We start from the raw sequence: 17,437 nt of genomic DNA, 5'->3' as shown, positions 1-17,437 counted from the left end.
GCAGGTATAGCTAACACAAATTTTGTGTTTGGTTTGGGACATCTCACTTATAAAATGCTTTGTATATCTTGCAGGATCCAATACAAAAAATATATATACAAAAATTCCCTCCTCTTGAGTGTTTGGAAACTTCAGGCAAACACCACTGTAATCTGCATAAAACCTTTTCATCACTATACTGTAGCACTTAGGGAAAAAAATCTTTTTTTTTTTTCCACATCTCTTGGCATACAGAGCTACATTAGTCTTTAAAAAAGCATCTAAATGGCTTGGAAGCCCAAACTATATTTAGAAAAAGGCAGGTGAAGGTGCAGCTTATCTGTCACTGAATCAAACTTGACCTGTTTTTGTGTTGTCCTTCAAACTAGTGCAATTAGTGAAAGTGGCAGGACACCATGTTTCATATTGTATTTTCCACTGCAGGTATTTGAAGGTTCTCAGCAAGGCCAGTAATGCTGCAGGAGGAGTGGGTTGCAGTGTGCAGGTAAAGTGGTCAAATACACGTACCTAATGCAATTCATAAGTGTAGTTCCTTACCCTTAAGTCATCACATGTGAGTGATTAGTTTCCCTGCAACCAGTATACTTATCAAGTATAGAGAGATCTTTTTTCCTTCTCTACCATGGAGGGATCAGTACTTTTGGGCTGCTTGGAATTAAAAACAGCTATAGATTTACAGAGATTAATAAAACCCAACAGTTCTCAGATCGTTCTCTTAATTCAGGAGACAGTTTCAGGCAAATGATGAAACCACAGTGCAAATCTGGCTTTTTAAAAATTTACTTTTTTGGCTACGATTGTTTGTAATCATGACAAAATTTGGAGAAGAAAAGTCAATTTAAATAAATAAAGTCAATTCTGACTTCCCACATCTTTATGGAAAATGCCTTGCTTTTACTGTAACATATAAGTTTAACACAATATCAACAAGGAAGAACTAAAGAGCAAGTGATAAGTGTCAAGTATTAACATTGGTAAACAGTGTGTTTACAATTATTATGGGTTTATTGAATATTTCCTCTACAAAAATATACTATCACATAAGAAAATGTTGACTAACAAAATATGACCAAGTTCCAGCCTTGCTCACTGTTGCCTAATTACATATTATTTAAATAGCATTGGTTCTGATTTTTACTTATGCAAGTGATTGCCAGTATTTGGCTTTTATTTGGCCCCATGGAAAAGATGATACAACAATCTTGTAGAATTCATGCTTTGCTAAAGCTCCAGGTATGCTCTGCTCACACACTTTCAGAGGTATGGTCTTAAATTCAAGCCTTCTCTCTCTGCAAATATAACAATATGTTAATCAGTAGTGTTGCTCACTCAAAAGTGCAGGATTTAGAGCCAAATGGTAAAAATCCCCTAGCTTCTAAATCTCCATCATTTCAAAATCATCCCAGATACCAGTAAACAAATTGTGCAAGTTGTTTGGGGCTGCTTTAACATGCTCAAGGAAAAGATGCTGCTTAACAACTAGTCTGCCAAATCTTGTATTAGCTGCAGTTTCCAGATAGAAGTAAAGCGCAATCCCATGTTGAGCACATTATGATATCTAATCTGGCAGTCACAATAGGTGACAGATGCAAGATTCTCTCCCAGCAGAAAAAGTATTTGACACAGGAGGTTACTTAGCAACATTTAGACACAGGGTTAAAATAACAATAGGATGGAAGTTTAATAAGGGACTACAAGAGGATCATAATTCAAGACTGACCACAATGATAGAATGAAGTGCAAACAGTATCTTTCGACATAGCCAAGACTCCCACAGGGGATTTACTCATGGGGAGGATAGCCCAAATCGCTTCTTTGGACTCCAGCTGAATTTGATCAGCAGTGGCTGTGATGGGACCCTGCAACGTGCCCTGCAGCCCAGCTATCGTAGTGGATTGTCTCCACCATTCTCTTCATCCACTTGAGGTCATTCCTGCGGTCAGCGGAAGAGTCAATCTGTGCTTGCACTGCACCAAGTCAAAATCCCATTCTCTAATAGATTTTCCTTTCCTGGGAGTCCGAAGATCAGGCTTATCCCCGTGCTCAAACCACCACTTTCCTTGTCTGTAACCTATAGCTCAGCAATGCATGCAAATGTTCACTTACATGGTGATTAACCCTGGGGAAGGAGACAGTATCAAAGAGCATATCTTTTAATAATTCCTTTCATTGGAAAGGAAACCCAAGGATTCCTCTGGTATGTTCCGCAGCAAGCCTGACGAGCAAAGTGTTCCCTTCATGCTCTGGTATTCACTGAGCTCGGGCTGATCACAGTTACAAGAATGCCACAAAACCAGAATACCATTACAATCAATTATTTGAAAAGGAGAAATCTCACAAATCTTGTCGGTTGTGGACTCTTTTGCACTGTGTGAAGTGTAGCATCACAATAGCTTCCATTGCTTAATAGTAATTCATTTTTTTGGCAGAAAAATACAAAATGGCCTCCCAAAAGGTAACAAAGCATCACCTACAGGATAGATTTTCCAAAGGCTACAAGAAACAAACAGACCTACTTTCAGGGTTAATGCTCGGTATTAGAAAGACTAGAGCTGGTGAAGAATACGGCATCTCTTACTAATGCATGTTTGCTCCACAGCAGCCAAATTTTGCTTGCAAACTTTTAAATAAGCCTTCAACTTCAACAGTTTAGAGACCCAGTTCAAAAATCTGCTTTGCTTACTTGATGTGTTTGAACAACCGCAGTGAAAAAAATCTCTTTCACTTGAATAAGCAGCTGATCATTTTTCTGAAGTAAATATAGAAGGAACTTGAACTCCAAAGGAGCCGTATGTGGTAATCAGCACATTACTCAGTGTAATGAGAAAACCATCTCTGTTTTCTAGAAGCGTTAGATGATTGCATGATAGTGGTATTACACCTTATCAGCTCTAATACATCAACTATGTAAGTGTACTGAGGAACACAAAAGTTGTTCCTGTAAAAACATGGGCAGCATCTGGCATTCCAGGGCTGTTTATGCTCCCAAAATATCTCACGAGTCAATTTGCCAGTCTCATTTTTCCGATGATGCAACTATTTATTTCACATGACTTGGTCTATAGAAAAGTCCGCAAAGAGGAGAGGCGGCCACACTGCCTGCCTTGCACGGGGCCGGATCCCCACCACAGCACCCTTGCTGATGAAACTCCACCGAGCTGCTGGACAAGCCTTGACTGAAAAGGTCTGGTTTACCTAGGGGACCGGTTCCTCCTCCTCCCCATTTTTATACTACTGTGGGGTTAATAGCTATGTCGTGTGGGGTCAGGGAAGACATCTGTGTCTCAGATAATATGCTTACGGTGATTACCACACATAATTGACTGACCTTCCCTCATTCTTTTCCTGCTGCAGGCCATGGCTGATAGGGTGAGATGCTCTAGAGGAGTTTATTTTCCATCACATACTATTGTGCTGCTGAGCAAATATTTTAGCAAGCTTTGAATGAATCACCTTTCAGGCTTTGGGTTTGACAGTTAAAATATGAAGGCTGTGACCAATCTAATAATGTTAGATTTTAAATCAGCTTTGGGATAAAACATGGGAAAATCCTACTTAAAATCCATTTATAGATACCTAATAAAATCCTGTTTTGAGTGCTGAAGTCAATGTAAATTTTGGAGAATTCTTTACTTTGCATTGCTGCAGGCTTCATCTCCCCACCTTACTTGGAACATTTTAAGCTCTTGAGTGGGTTTGTCTCAAAAAGTATCTGCAAGCCAAGGAGTAATAAATAGATAAATATTCGTGCATTGCAAGAGCCAAGTTTCCAAGTAGGAAATGCTGAGGTCTAATTTAAAACCCTTCCTTCAAGAGAGAACATTAGAAATTCTTTCTAGTTCATGGGGCTCTGTGACAGGCATATATGACTGTGCTGAACTATTCTGCATGAGCATGTATTCCATTTTATAGTTGAAAGGAAACAAACAAAAAGCCTTCACCATTCAACAGCAAAAAAAATTTTTTCCTCTTTATATTAAAAAAATAAGAGCAAAATTATTTTTTATTTCCAGTATACATTTACACAAGAAATGGAATAAATATGAGAGGAGATTTTTAAAAAATATTGCCAAAGGAAATCTTCATTTTTAATATTAGATTTTAACTTTCTAAGACTGTTTTACTCTAACTCTGTTTTATCTATCCAGAAATTAGTCTATCAATCTGTATATAATACACTCCCACAGGAAATAGTCTTTTTTTATATACGTATGTCGCAGGTTAGATTGTGAGTGATTAAACCTTTGTACCAAAAATATTAATCTCTATTAAGGAAACAAGTCGATACACAGAGTTGTCTGTACACACATATATGCACACACGCCCCCCCCCCAACCTTTCTCCCTCCTCTTGAAACCCTTTGTCACATGGAAAATAATCTTTACCACGCACCACCAGTGAGTATTTATGGCCTATACTCAGAATTTCAAACTGCAGCAATTTCACTGGGACCTAATGGGCGGAATGATATGATACATTGAACAAATACATCTGTTCTTACTCCTGCTGCTGCAAGCTAACATTTGTGCAAATGAATGTTCCAGCAGTAGAGCCAAAAAGTGTTTCTAACCCCACTAGTTCCTCCACTTTAATTTGTCCAACAACATAATCTACATTTCTAGCTGCCATTTATAGAAATCCATTTGGAACCGCTCTCTTCTTTCAAACATTTAATATAATTCATCCTCCCCCCAAAATGTAGCAACTGCTTAACAAGGAAAAATATACATATTCTAAACATATGGGTGATCTTTAGACAAATCTCAGCATCACTTCATAATTATATACTACAAGTTTTAATTAACTAAAGCTCTGAAAATCATAATGCCTTATTAAAATGCAATTAATCCTTTGATTAAAAAACAAAAAGCACAAGTATTTACAACAAAAACACAAGTAGAATAATTACAAATATCATGTACCCATTTCTTTTATTTGGGTGTCACTTATGATGTCTCACGTTCCCTTCATTAATTCAAATACACACATTATCTCAAATCCACAGCAGACTGAGTGACAGTGGCCACCAAACACACAGCACTATATCCTATTGATTTCTGCAAATCCTGAACAATGCCATTTGCATGCTTGTTTCTGTAATAATAAAGATATGCCATTCAGAATTAAAGCACCGGCCAGACTAGTGGCAACTAATTGTGTTGTGTGTAATGAGTGCAATTTCAATTTGATATAACCCTCAGCTTTTCTTACAGGACTCGCTAAGTACTTTCAAGTCTTTGTGGGGAAATAATTGATTTTTTTGTGCTGTGGGCACAAGAAAATTATTATGATCTTTTGAATAATGCCAAAGAAAGGACCATGAATGATTTAAATTGGTATATGAAGAAGGCTTCACTGTGGATTGCAGTTTGACTGACATCCTACTAATGTAGTATCTAGATTAGCAATTTTTAAGGAGGCAGCTAATATAAAACTGGTAAAATGGAAAACATTGCTAACAGGGATTTTGTATTTGTTATTCAGTAAGGAATAACAATATGGGGATTTAAGGCACGTCAGACAAACACTATACTATTACATAATTGCCCTTGCTCTTTTCTTTTATGGCACATGTACTGAAGGGTATGTTTCAATTGATAAATTACACATTTAAAATATGTAGATACAATGGTACAGTACTAGGTTATCACAGCAGCTAAAGTCCATTGGATGTGTCGATCTGTAACCACCACGTACAAAACCTTTTGTTTTGCCTGATTGTGACAGGAAGGTTAGTAAACTTCCAAAAAAATTACTTTCCCAAAGAATTGAGATAATTACCTTTCCTTTCAAAGGAAGGAAATCTTTTTCCTAAACTGCTGCCCACACCAGAGCTGTTTTATCCCCTGCACTGTAAATTTTATTTAGGAATGAAAAATCACAAACAGGTCTCAGCCATCTAAAGCAGCACTCAAAGCCAAATTCAACCAAGGAGCCTCCTGTACATAACTAATTGTAGATTGTTTCCATCTGAAATCAATCTCCCTCTCTGTTTTCTTTTTCATCTTAAATGACAAATGCATTTTATGTAGCAAAAGCGTTGAATAAATGAGGACATTAGCCACATTCCACCTTAAAATGCACACCTTCCAAATCTTACTCTTCAGAGGAGGGAATGTTGTTAATTTAGTTGGTCATAACTAAATAGTTTCTAATCTGGAGCAGGAGTCTGCTGAGAATATTGGACAGTTTAAAGGTTAATCACCATCGCCTGGTTACACAAGTGAGGCAGAACTAATTCCTCCAAAGGCAAATGGCTTGCAGTTTTATCAGCAGTGCAGATTAGAAGTGTTAATATACAGAATAGAATGGATGCTCAAGGGCCAGTTTTCCCTTATCGGCAAACTTTGCAACAGAACTCAGCTACTGCACAACCTCTGCACTTTCTATAATAAGGCCCCTCATTTTGCCTCTCGAGCAGAACTATCAAACAATCCTCCCCAAACCACTGCCACCAAAATCAGGGTATTACAGACCACAGCTAATTGGAAGATCACTATAATGAAGTAAAAGATAAAATACTTTGGCTGCTGGCCTAAAATGTGGATCAGCACAACATAGGAAGCTATCTGGCTATGTCACATTCTGAGAGATTTACATAAACAATAAACTCAAACCAACTGCCCCCAAAAATACATCTTTGTTTACAGTAAATGCAACCTAAAGCACTCATTATAAAATGTGGGGGGATTTACATATTCAGTATTATTATTAACAGAGCAGACTGTGCTGCCACTATACCAGACATATGTAACTTGATGTGTACATTTTAAATGTATGCCCTGCAAATAAAAAATAAAAGGTAGGATATTTAGGGTATGGAAAGGAGTTGAGCTTGTTTAGCCTAGAGAAGAGAAGACTCTGGGGAGACCTCAGAACAGTCTTGCAGTACTTCAAGGGGGCCTACAGGAAAGATGTGGAGAGACTCTTTATCAGGGAGTACAGTGATAGGACGAGGGGTAATGGTTTTAAGCTGAAAGAGGGGAGATTTAGATCAGATGTTAGGAAGAAATTTTTTACTGTGAAGATGGAGAAGCAGAGGAACCATTTGCCCAGAGAAGCAGTAGATGTTTGAAGTTGGAACTGGAGAACTAGAAAATCTTGCTATCTAACAAAAGAAAACACCATATTTCACACACATACATTTTGATTTTCTTTTTCACATAAATGCATTTTGATTTTCTTTAAGAATTATTTACTTATATGCATGAAATTACAAATCCAAGAACTTTAAGTTCTTTAAGAGGAAGAATGGAGAAATTGGATTATGAGGAGGGTTTGTGATTGGGCAGACAGCGTCTCTCACTTATTATTTCAGAATATAAAAACTCAACCTTCTAGACTCACGTTCAGTCATCACTGACTGTGATCAGAGTAAAGATACTCTTAAATCCCCACAGTTCAAAACATAAAAATGCTTAGTTGTAACCATTCCCTGTTGGCATCTCTTCCCTCTTCCCAAAGCCTGGCTAAAGTTGAGCTTTACAGTGTCACCTGAGAGCCTACAGCTCGGCATAGACTGTAAGATGCATAGCTCCACCAGCCAAGGAGCCATCTATCAGAGTTGACACATTCCCGATCCCTCAAGACCCATCAACTCATTTTCACTGACACAGAATCACACAAAATAGGAGGTGGTTTCTATAGCAAGGATCATAACTATTTAAGGAAAAAACACAGTAAAAATCTTTTCAGGTAACAGAGTGGACACATTGCAGGCTTCTCATAAAACACCGCTTCATAAATAAACCACAGCTGAAGTTTGGCCCTGGTCTCATGGCGTAACTAGATGTGGATGCATTGCAGAGATCTAATCATGAGATGAAACTGAATATAGCTTCATCACCAAGTAGATTAGATAAAAACATTCATAGCTACCGCCTTGGGCATAGGCAGAAACCACTAAGGACTCTAAAGGACTTGCAGATCAAGAATGTCGATACTAAAAGCTTGGAAAATTTCATTAAAAGTGAACATGAAAGACTAGTGCTGACAATTCTCTTCCTGCATATATGTCTTACCCCATCAAAAAATTTTACAAACTACAGAGGGGGTCCAGCACCCTCTTGCAGTTTGGTTTAAGAATGTCTCCAGCATGTTTAACGCTTTGTTCAGGTAAAAAACCCAATGCTTACCATCACTCAAAAAAATGACTCTACTGTCCCAGAAATTAAGATTACAGATTTTACCTTGACTGAAACAATCTTATTAAAACTTCTCATTGGAAAAATAGCCAGTTGTGTGATCAGTGATATTCATAAGTTATCAGGCACCAGGAGCAATCTGTTGATCAAATGAGACATCCTCTGAGGCATGCACCAAACCTACTAACTAGTAACAGAACATCTTCCACCCTACAAAACCCAAATATACGCTCACAGAAAAGAACCCCATGACAAGTTAGAAAAATGTACAGATGTCTGAGAAGCATTTGATTGTGGTTACCTTAGAGTACTCCTCACTACTCAAACGCAATGATAGTAACCACAATTCATAAATTCAGCAGTTTGGTGTCTCCTGGGGCTTTTCAAACAAGATTTTCATTTCCTGTCATTCCAATGCAAGGAATAAAATTAAAGAGAACATAGAATAAAATCACAGGCTACAAAGGAAAGTATAGGTTGACGACATTCACCAGTACCATCTTTCTACTTCTATGTTTGTGGACAACACTGCCTTATTTGTGGACAGTGTTGCTGTTCATCAAGCACTAACATAGCTCTGGAGGGAATAATCATGTCCTGGCAGGAGGCTGTCCAAAATGACCCATTAGAGTTTTTCTGTCTTCAACATTTCCAACAACAGGATTCTTGGAAGCCAGTGATTTGAACCTAGTGATTCAGAACAGCAGGAGATATAGCTGTTTACAGTAGGGTCAGAAAATAAAAGATTCACTTTGTTTAGCTATGCAAGTCCTTTTACAAGCCCTGTCATCAGAATATTCAAGTGCCTTTGTTGTTTGCAAGCACCTACTATCAGGAAGATTTGTTGTGTATATCTTTGCATTTGATTCATTTTGCATATTCATCAAATACAGGGAAATGTAAATGAGCAGCATAGTCTCAGAAAGTTAATCTATATCATTGTAAATATTGGACAAATTTCACTGAAAATAAAAAAGAAAAGGAAACGTTTAAAAAATCAACGAAGATAGATGCAAGAATCTATCGTAATCTGGTCTGAGAACAATCTAACTGGAATTTGCCACCGAACGAGTATATCATTTCATGTCTGCCCTCTCCTTGGCAAGGTTGAAAAATGTCCATGGGCTTCTGTCAGTTATTCTTCTTTTATTCAGAACTGTGTAATTCAAAGGTAATCACCTATTTCTTTGCCTCTAGCACCCTGCCTGAACAGTTTGAGTATCTCTCCATTCAGCCCATAGGCTAATCTTTTATCAACAGTTTATTAGAGTCCTACCCTAGCAAAACCCACTTTTTTTTTTTTTTGTGTCTCAGTTCACAATACTCGCATAGATATTTTAAAGAAAATGTAGTAAGATTTTGAACACATCCTCAATTTTTCTCATCACATACCCGTAAATCACAAGATTTGTTCTAGAACTATTGTATTAATGGAGATAGAAAGAAAGTATTAACCTTGAGTCGTTAATGACATAGTTTGCTTTTTGTCACAAAACCCATGTGCCCAAATCCCTTTCGACATCAGTTACTAGATACTGTAAGTTTACATAGCCAAGGGGAGACTGGGCAAGACCACAGAACAGCAGCTTATAGAGTTTTAAATACTTTGGAACTACAGTCATTTCAGGAAATTCTTCAGGTGAAAGTAGCTGAGAACTGAGAGAATACTTAGGGAGAGGCACCAGATATGCAAGGCTGGTTCTCTATTTTTCCCTGCATAGACACTTATGGCTATTGTTGGGCTACATTGACCTTTGTTCTGAACCCGTATGCCTCTTATGTTCTTATTATGTTCTTATGTTAAGCAGGAAAAGAATTTAGCCTCTGGATAACACTCAGTTGTTCTTGAATTCGGCAGCAAATTTCCTTTTCTCTTTATTGTTTCAGATTTGAAAAATTAATGAAAAAAAGTGCGAGCACCAGTATATGAAGTTGTGCTGGCACCAGATATAGAAGATTGATTTTCCTGCCATTAAGACCTTTGCAGGATTTTTTTATCTACATGGATAGAGATTTTTTTCTCTGCATGGATAGGGATTATTTTCATTCTGAAAAACATTTTAGCCAATCTATGCTACAGACTCAGGTGAAATAGATGATTAAGAAAGTATTTGAAACAATTCTCTGCACCATGTTTCCCCCATCAAGACTTAATATCAAGAATTCCTGAGTCAGAAGTCCTGAGAGATTTTAGTCAGAATAGTTCTGTTCATGAACTTGCAACCTTCACCAGAACATGTATGATGTCTAAGGTCTTTAGATCCAGACTCTAGGCTCATCCACACATTGGCAATTCTGTTACAATTCTTACAATGGTTTGTAATATTTATTTGAATTAAGTAATTGCTGGTTTGTAATATTTATTTGAATTAAGAATTTTTAGAATGACACGATTTTAATGATGTCTGTCCAGATGGAGCTCAGCCCTCTTCATCAATTAAATCCTTTGGAGAAGCATATGGGTTATGGAAATGTTTTGAATTTCTCGATGATGATCAAGCTTGATTTTCACACTGCCTACAACAATTTCTGTTCCCCAGATTCTACATGAAAAGATAAGAATTTATGTATATCTGGAAGAGCAGAGAGGAAAAAAAGAGGAAATTATCTTCATAAACACAGCAAATAAAAACTGAGACGTGTTGAAAACAAGAATGTGCATCAAGGGGTCAAGACACCTTACAGAAGGTTTTAAAAATATCCAGAAAAAGGGCAACAGGAACAACAGGATCTAATTGCAAGACTGAGATTTTGGGGCTCATAAGTGTCCAATCATATGTTAAAATGGACATGCAGATATCATCTGTTACCAGAAATGCATTGGGAATTGTATTTCCTCCACAAATCACAGTTTGAAGCTGGAAAGCAATCATGCACAGTTGCTTATTTCGATGGAACCGTACAAGCTGAAGTGAAATCAGACAAAACAATATGTAATAGCAGCAAAACAGAAGAGTCTTAATTCTAACTGGTTCTGAGCTTGGCATAGGAATAAGGAAATTAGAACATGATGAATATTAATATTTAGATTGCCTGTGCATCATAAGGTAAAACATCTCAGAAAAGCTACCTCTGCTGTGCATATCAACCTTTTATTCTTTGATGCTTTAGTTTATACATACAGTAGTCAGATAAATATACATGTGGAGTTCAAAAAGCTACAGTATTTCACAATGTCACATCTAGTGAGGGATATTTTTGATTTTTCTTTTTTACTAGTACTATTCTGGTGCACAATTTCTTTATGCTTCATTTGCTATAAAAATATTGGTCAATGAACAATGAATAACTAGACATTTTTCATTGTATAACTGAGAGTGAACTGTCTTTATAGGTTTCTTTTAATTTCCCATGTATCTTAACTTTCATAATGCCTGCTTACATCAATACAGTAAATTAATTTACCAGATGGTATTCGCACCATTAGTCATACTTTAATCATTGAAAAGCCAGAAATTTACTAGAGTAAATTTGAAATTTTCACAGACATTTCAAACATGAATGAATCAGATATGCTATGTTTTAAGACATTTCTAACTTCAGGCATTTCAGTAGAACTGCTTTTCTGCTCATATTTACCCAGAACACCTTCTGAACTGCAAATGTAAATACATGAGATGGTGGTGGAGACTGTTTAAGTTTTTGAAAGTTCACTACCTCTGTCACCTCTTCTGTTATAGGCGTAATACAAAATGTAAAGTTTATGTGAACAAATTAAACTGATTTATGGAAAACCCACGGACAAACCACCCCAAAAATGTACAATATGCAATAGATAGTTTTTATGTTTTAGGAAATAAATACAATGTTAAAAAAAGCCCATTTCCAGCTACTTTATTCTTGTTAAGGTCATCCCATTAAACATCCCCCTAAGGAGAATTATCAATATTGTCTGCCACTATAAACTAGAAAAAATAGTCAGAATGGGAATGACCTTTTTACATGATAGGGAAGATAGAGTGATACAAAATGTTGGCTGCTGTTATTGATCAAGTCAGTAGGTAAAGCCTACTAGTGGGTAAAATGTCTGGAAGAGAGGTGGAATTTACAACCAAGATGGATATGATTGCAATAGTAAAATAATTTGTCTATTTCTTGGAAAAATATAATGAAAATCAGCAGGCCCATTCCCCTGGTAACTGTCACTAAGGTACTATTTGGAGCAATAGCTAATATTCATTGTGGGAGTTCTTACAGATGTTATAAAACTACCTGCCCTGTGTTTGATATCTAATAGGTAACAGAGAAATTCACAATTTCTTGAAGCACTTCTCATGTCCAACTCCATTTCCATTTTGGTTGAGGAAGTGGAATACGTAACCCAGCACCCAGCGGAGGATTACATATGCATAGCAGCTCACTAGCTGAACTTCATGTAAGTGAGAAAGAATTAGATGTTATGGAAGGGAATGAGAAGTATGGTTTGGCCCTTTGTTATTTGTGTTGGCAGCCTGTCTGTGTGGTTAGGTTTTTAAGATGATAGAAAACTGGGAGGGAGCAAAGGAAAGCTGAACAACTTCTTTGTAACTGTTCTTGGTTTTAAAATACAAGTTTCTGTTCTTAGGTCCATGATGAAACCTTTTCTCTCAAATATGAACTTCATTACCATTGTATATACCTTTGTCATCTCTAATTCAAAGTAGTCACCCCGGTCAGTGGTGTGATAGGTCTGCAAAACAGTTTATCTCACTGTGGCCTATGATGGCCACCAGCCAGTTTCCTGATGCCATTTAAGGTTGTTGGCTTAAAGCCTTGCTGGCAATTTTATCAGTGGAGTAGGGAGCTGAGTGGGAGGTACTTTTCTTCCCCTTTTAAGAAGACTCAGGATAGCGCATGCTCAGTAACGTGTGAAAGGGTAACTTTGTGCTGCCCGCTCTGCCTCTCATCAAGACAGTGACTGCATCCACCCTAAGAGCCCTAAATGGCATTCAGCTAGTGAAGAGGTTGCCTCCCTTCTGTTTAAATGGAGCAGTGGTAATCAGTGAGGGTGCTTAACCTAAAGGAGGATATGAGATCAGGAACCTGGACTCAAAAATGCTTTCCTTCTTGATGCAGGTGTCCAGAGCCAGTAAAAGCCACAAAGAAAATGAAAAATCAATTTTGTCGAGGTTTTAGAGGTTTCATATTATGAGGGGCTTTAAAGCTCCAGACAAACAAAATGCCGACATTTTTAAGATAGGAGCACCATAAATAAAAAAGGTAAGTTTTACTTTCAATTAAATAAAATGTTTCATTAAACATTAGCTTTTAACTTTTACATCATATTACAGTACCTAAGACACTATTTAAACACATTGAAAAGAAAAAAAATGGAAAGAGGAAAGTGAAAATACTGTGGTCTGAAAGATATCAAAACAAGATGTTTTGGCAATGCCAGGACATTTTAAGCAAAATTTTTCTCCCAAATTCTTTCATGAAATTGACATAACTTCATAAAGCACTTTGATTTTCATTGATTGCATTTACTTTAGTTGTATAGTACAAAGTGTGAACAGAGTGATGGAATGATGTGTAATTATTGAGTAAAATGTTGGTTTATTTTAACCGATTCCATTATCAGAAGTACAGATCATCTCTAGATATGAAAGTGTTATGCATAAATAGTGGAGGAAAGTGAGCCATAGAAAGTAGGAGGCAGGAACTGGAAAAAGTAGGACCTTGTGATGAAGCAGGTAGAACAATTCCATTTTATTATCCAGCTGTTTAGATTTCTCTAGTATGAGAAGCCAAATAGTTTGGCTTATGCACACAGTGAAATCAGCATATAAGCATGAAAAAACCTTGCACTGAGAATTTTTAACCAAAAGCTAATGCAAAAAAGAAAATCTTGCTATAGCTGGGACTGTCAAACTATGAAAGATCCATCAACCCTAATGTCCCCTTACAAAGATTTGCACTTAACGTCCCTCCTTGTTGTTTCTCTTTCTAGTTTCCTCTATAGAGTATGAGTGCACTGTGGGTGTTGGGGATTCTGCCAGTGGCTGGGACGAGAGTTTTTCCACCAGTAGACCTAATACCCACAAGCTACTCAGCATATAAAAGAGCCATTATGGGAGGATAGATAATGGGAAAAGCAAAACAAATCTGACCTGGAAACTGCACATTTTTTTCGTGAAAGTGTCGTTTCTCAGTTGTACCAGATACTGGGAGTCAGAGGCTGTGGTGACTTCTTCAACATCAGGAAGCAGTCTTGAATTCCTGAGAAAAGAAATAAATTAAAATTGCAGAAGCAAGTTGTAATAAAGAGATTTGTATATGTAAAATATTCAAATAGTACATCTAGCAAAAGAGTACAAGGAAAAGCATTGGAAGGAGGGAAAAGTAGAGAAATTAGAGCGAGGCAAAGAAAACTACAGCACTGTGCCACTGTGTTTGGCATCTCCATACTCTGACTGGCACAGCACAATTAAAGGATATTAAAGGCCTTATATCTGTATCCCAGCAGTGCAAAATTGAAAACAATAAACTGCTTTTTCTTTGCATCAAACTACCTTTCCCACTCTCCTCCTTATTTCAGCCTCTGAAATTCTGCTTGAGTTCATCTTTACCTTGACCTTGCTTCTGCTGAAGTCCTTGTTTATGTCTTAATTACTTTGCATCTTGAATAGTGCAAATCCTTCTCCTATGGTCTAAATGTCAAGAGGTCCAGAATGGTGCAGTCAGATTATTTTCTTGCTCCATGCATGAATAAACAATATGATAGAAGATGTGTTTATGTAGTAAAATTGAGAAGCTGCAATAGCAGAAGAGTGAGGTGACTGTATACAGAACAGGAACGGCAGAAACCACATGTACAGCAGCTAAAAACTAGCTAATAGTCTCAGACACCACTGTGACAGATGAACACTCACACTTCAACAATAAAATATTCGTCTACTAGGATATAAAGATCAAGAAAAGATCTAGCCCTAAGATCAAGAAAACTGGAAACTCCAGGCTTTTCTGTCTTTGCAGACAACAAACACCATCCAACATTTGCCTTCTAAAACAATAACACATAGATAGTATCAAAATAGACTCTGAGATCTTCAAAAGCACAGTGGGACTGCCATATGGGAAAAGGCTATTGCTCTCTGCAGTCAAGGAGACAGCCAACTCCTCAGGCTTCCTTGTTCAGATAAAAGCTACCACACTGCATTTTGTTAACTACAACGAACCTCTGTAAAGACATAATTTGCCAGCAGAAGCTAGAGTAGAGGAGTCCTATAACAGATCGCATTGTTTCATAGTGAAGCAGGATCATCAAAAATCAACTGCTTCAGGAAAATATATTATTTAAGTCTTCTTGCATTTCTAGTGATAATATGAGTTGCTCTCTACTAAACAAAGAAATGAGGTATATTAAGTTCAGAACCAAATATTTGTGGCCTTATTTGAAATTAAGGAGACTCTGTGGACACTTGACTTCTCTGGAAATCGTGGAAAGCAGCCATCTACATTGCCTAGAATATCTGTAGTAGAGCAGGTTTTTTTATTCCATATTTATCACTACATGCCCAACAGCAAAACTACTTTGAGGTAAGCATGACAGCAGACTTCTTTTCTTGAGTCATCCTGGCTCTTACAATGCCTCTGACAATTTCTTCTAGTAATGTTAATCAAAGAAACGTATCCTGACTACATAAAACCCCCCACAAAATGACAATTTAAATTATGAATGCAAAAGACTATTTCAAATGCCTCATCCATTGTTTCTATATACTCCAAATATCATGTTCATTTTTGTAAGAAAGCATTTTCCTCACCTGAATGGCAATTAGAAAACTTAAAAGTAAAAAACAAATCTCTTCCTGAAATAACAACACATCTCAAGAGTGTTTGCAAACCAATAAACCAAATCAGCATGGTTTGGATTATTAAAATATTTCATTTCAGTAGTTTTGATAATTTAAAATTATTTTTATATATTATTGGCTTGGATTGACAAATAAAAATTCATTCTATACCAAGACGCAGAATATTCAAGAGGAACAGTTCTAGGAGTTAGTTTCAAGTTCAAAAATCACTGAAACCCACCTCTTTCCCCCCAAAAGCACCTGTTCCCACTTTTGCTTTTCAGTTTGTTTAAAACATCCACACTCAACCAGCTGTAGCTATTGCTGCAAAACCCTGTAGCAAACCAGTTTCTGCCTACCTGTAGTTCCTCACTCAGACACCACACTTAGGCCTGAAATTGGGTGGTGACCTTGCTGCTGAAGATGAAGCTGTGTGCCCTGGAGCTGGTTTCAGCCTGGGTACATGCCCATCTAAGCCAATTTTCAACTATTTCAGGTGCAAGTTTTAACACGTGCAGTAGCCCTCCCACTTTCCTTCCTTTCCTCATTACCATATGAAGCCTTGCACTAGATGCCCACAGGCATTTTGCAAGTGCAGGGATTTTCAATTACCCATCCTTCTGTCCTTCTGACAGGCATCGTGTTGTCTTTGTACAGCAGCTTTAGATTTGTGAATGGGGGCTTGCGCATCATTGTTGCTAGCAATGACTAAATGTAATAACTGTCTCTCTCCTGCAGAACACTGAGCAGCATCCATCCATGCCCTCTTCAGTCAGCTTTGCTTTCCTTCCACAAATATTGCTGGATCTATCTGTGGTGCCAGCTGTGGACGGGTATTTTTTCAGCAGTAGTTCTGCATCAGTTAGGATGCATTCCATCGGTGCTGTTCCTGTGTGTGCAAATGGAAAAACCTAACTATTGAGCCAACAGTATCTGAGGGATTAATATGATTTCTCATTAATGAGAAATCTGTAACCTTTGGTATGGGATATATTTAGCCTGTTTGTTCTGCTTTTTTTTTTTGTGAAGTATATTCTACAACATGCTGTGATTTCTGGCCTATTGATTAATGGGTCTTTCCACCACAAGCAATCTTAATCTTTCTTAATTGCCTTAATGGCTGCATGGCCTCTCTTTTATACTCTCTGCCCACTATGTTGTTGTTGCAAATGCTTTTGTGTCTTAACTTCATGACTACACTAAGGACTTAGAGGAGACTGACTGTGAAGTCTATTGTTGCTCTTGTTCTTTCCATCCTTTAAATTCCTGTTTCAGGCTCCTAATATATGTAGGTAATTTTTTGATGTAAATGTTTAAAGGTGAATAAAATAGAAAAACAACTGTCCAAAAGTCATCAATAAAGGAGTCATTTTTTTTACAAATTCATATTCTGGTTCTTCCTTTTGTTCCAGAGAGCTACAGTGCCAGCTAATAGTTTTATGTAGCTAGTCATTCAAATCTGAAATATTAAAGTCTGTAGCTAGTGTTCAAATATGTTTGTGAGAGTTCCCCTTCTAG

General features: G+C 37.2%; 2 long non-coding RNA genes across 3 annotated transcripts in view; one reads left to right on the top strand and one right to left on the bottom strand.

Annotated features, from left to right (window-relative positions):
* LOC128851795 (uncharacterized) overlaps positions 1 to 17,437 on the bottom strand; it is a 37,365-nt gene that overhangs the window by 10,487 nt on the left and 9,441 nt on the right. Inside the window, exon 2 of the long non-coding RNA XR_008449246.1 lies at positions 14,234 to 14,342. This is a non-coding gene — a long non-coding RNA (uncharacterized LOC128851795). The remainder of the gene's footprint in view (positions 1 to 14,233; positions 14,343 to 17,437) is intronic.
* LOC128851796 (uncharacterized) lies at positions 352 to 17,165 on the top strand. 2 transcript variants are annotated; one of them, XR_008449248.1, is made up of 5 exons: positions 352 to 484; positions 10,685 to 11,191; positions 12,382 to 12,519; positions 13,200 to 13,343; positions 16,658 to 17,165. It is a non-coding gene; the product is annotated as an uncharacterized LOC128851796 (long non-coding RNA). The 2 variants fall into 2 exon arrangements; XR_008449247.1 differs by lacking the exon at positions 352 to 484 and adding an exon at positions 3,081 to 3,184.

Source organism: Cuculus canorus, chromosome 3 (assembly GCF_017976375.1).
Source record: "Cuculus canorus isolate bCucCan1 chromosome 3, bCucCan1.pri, whole genome shotgun sequence".
Taxonomy (NCBI): Eukaryota; Metazoa; Chordata; class Aves; order Cuculiformes; family Cuculidae; genus Cuculus; species Cuculus canorus.
This window is presented reverse-complemented; position numbering and strand designations above follow the sequence as displayed.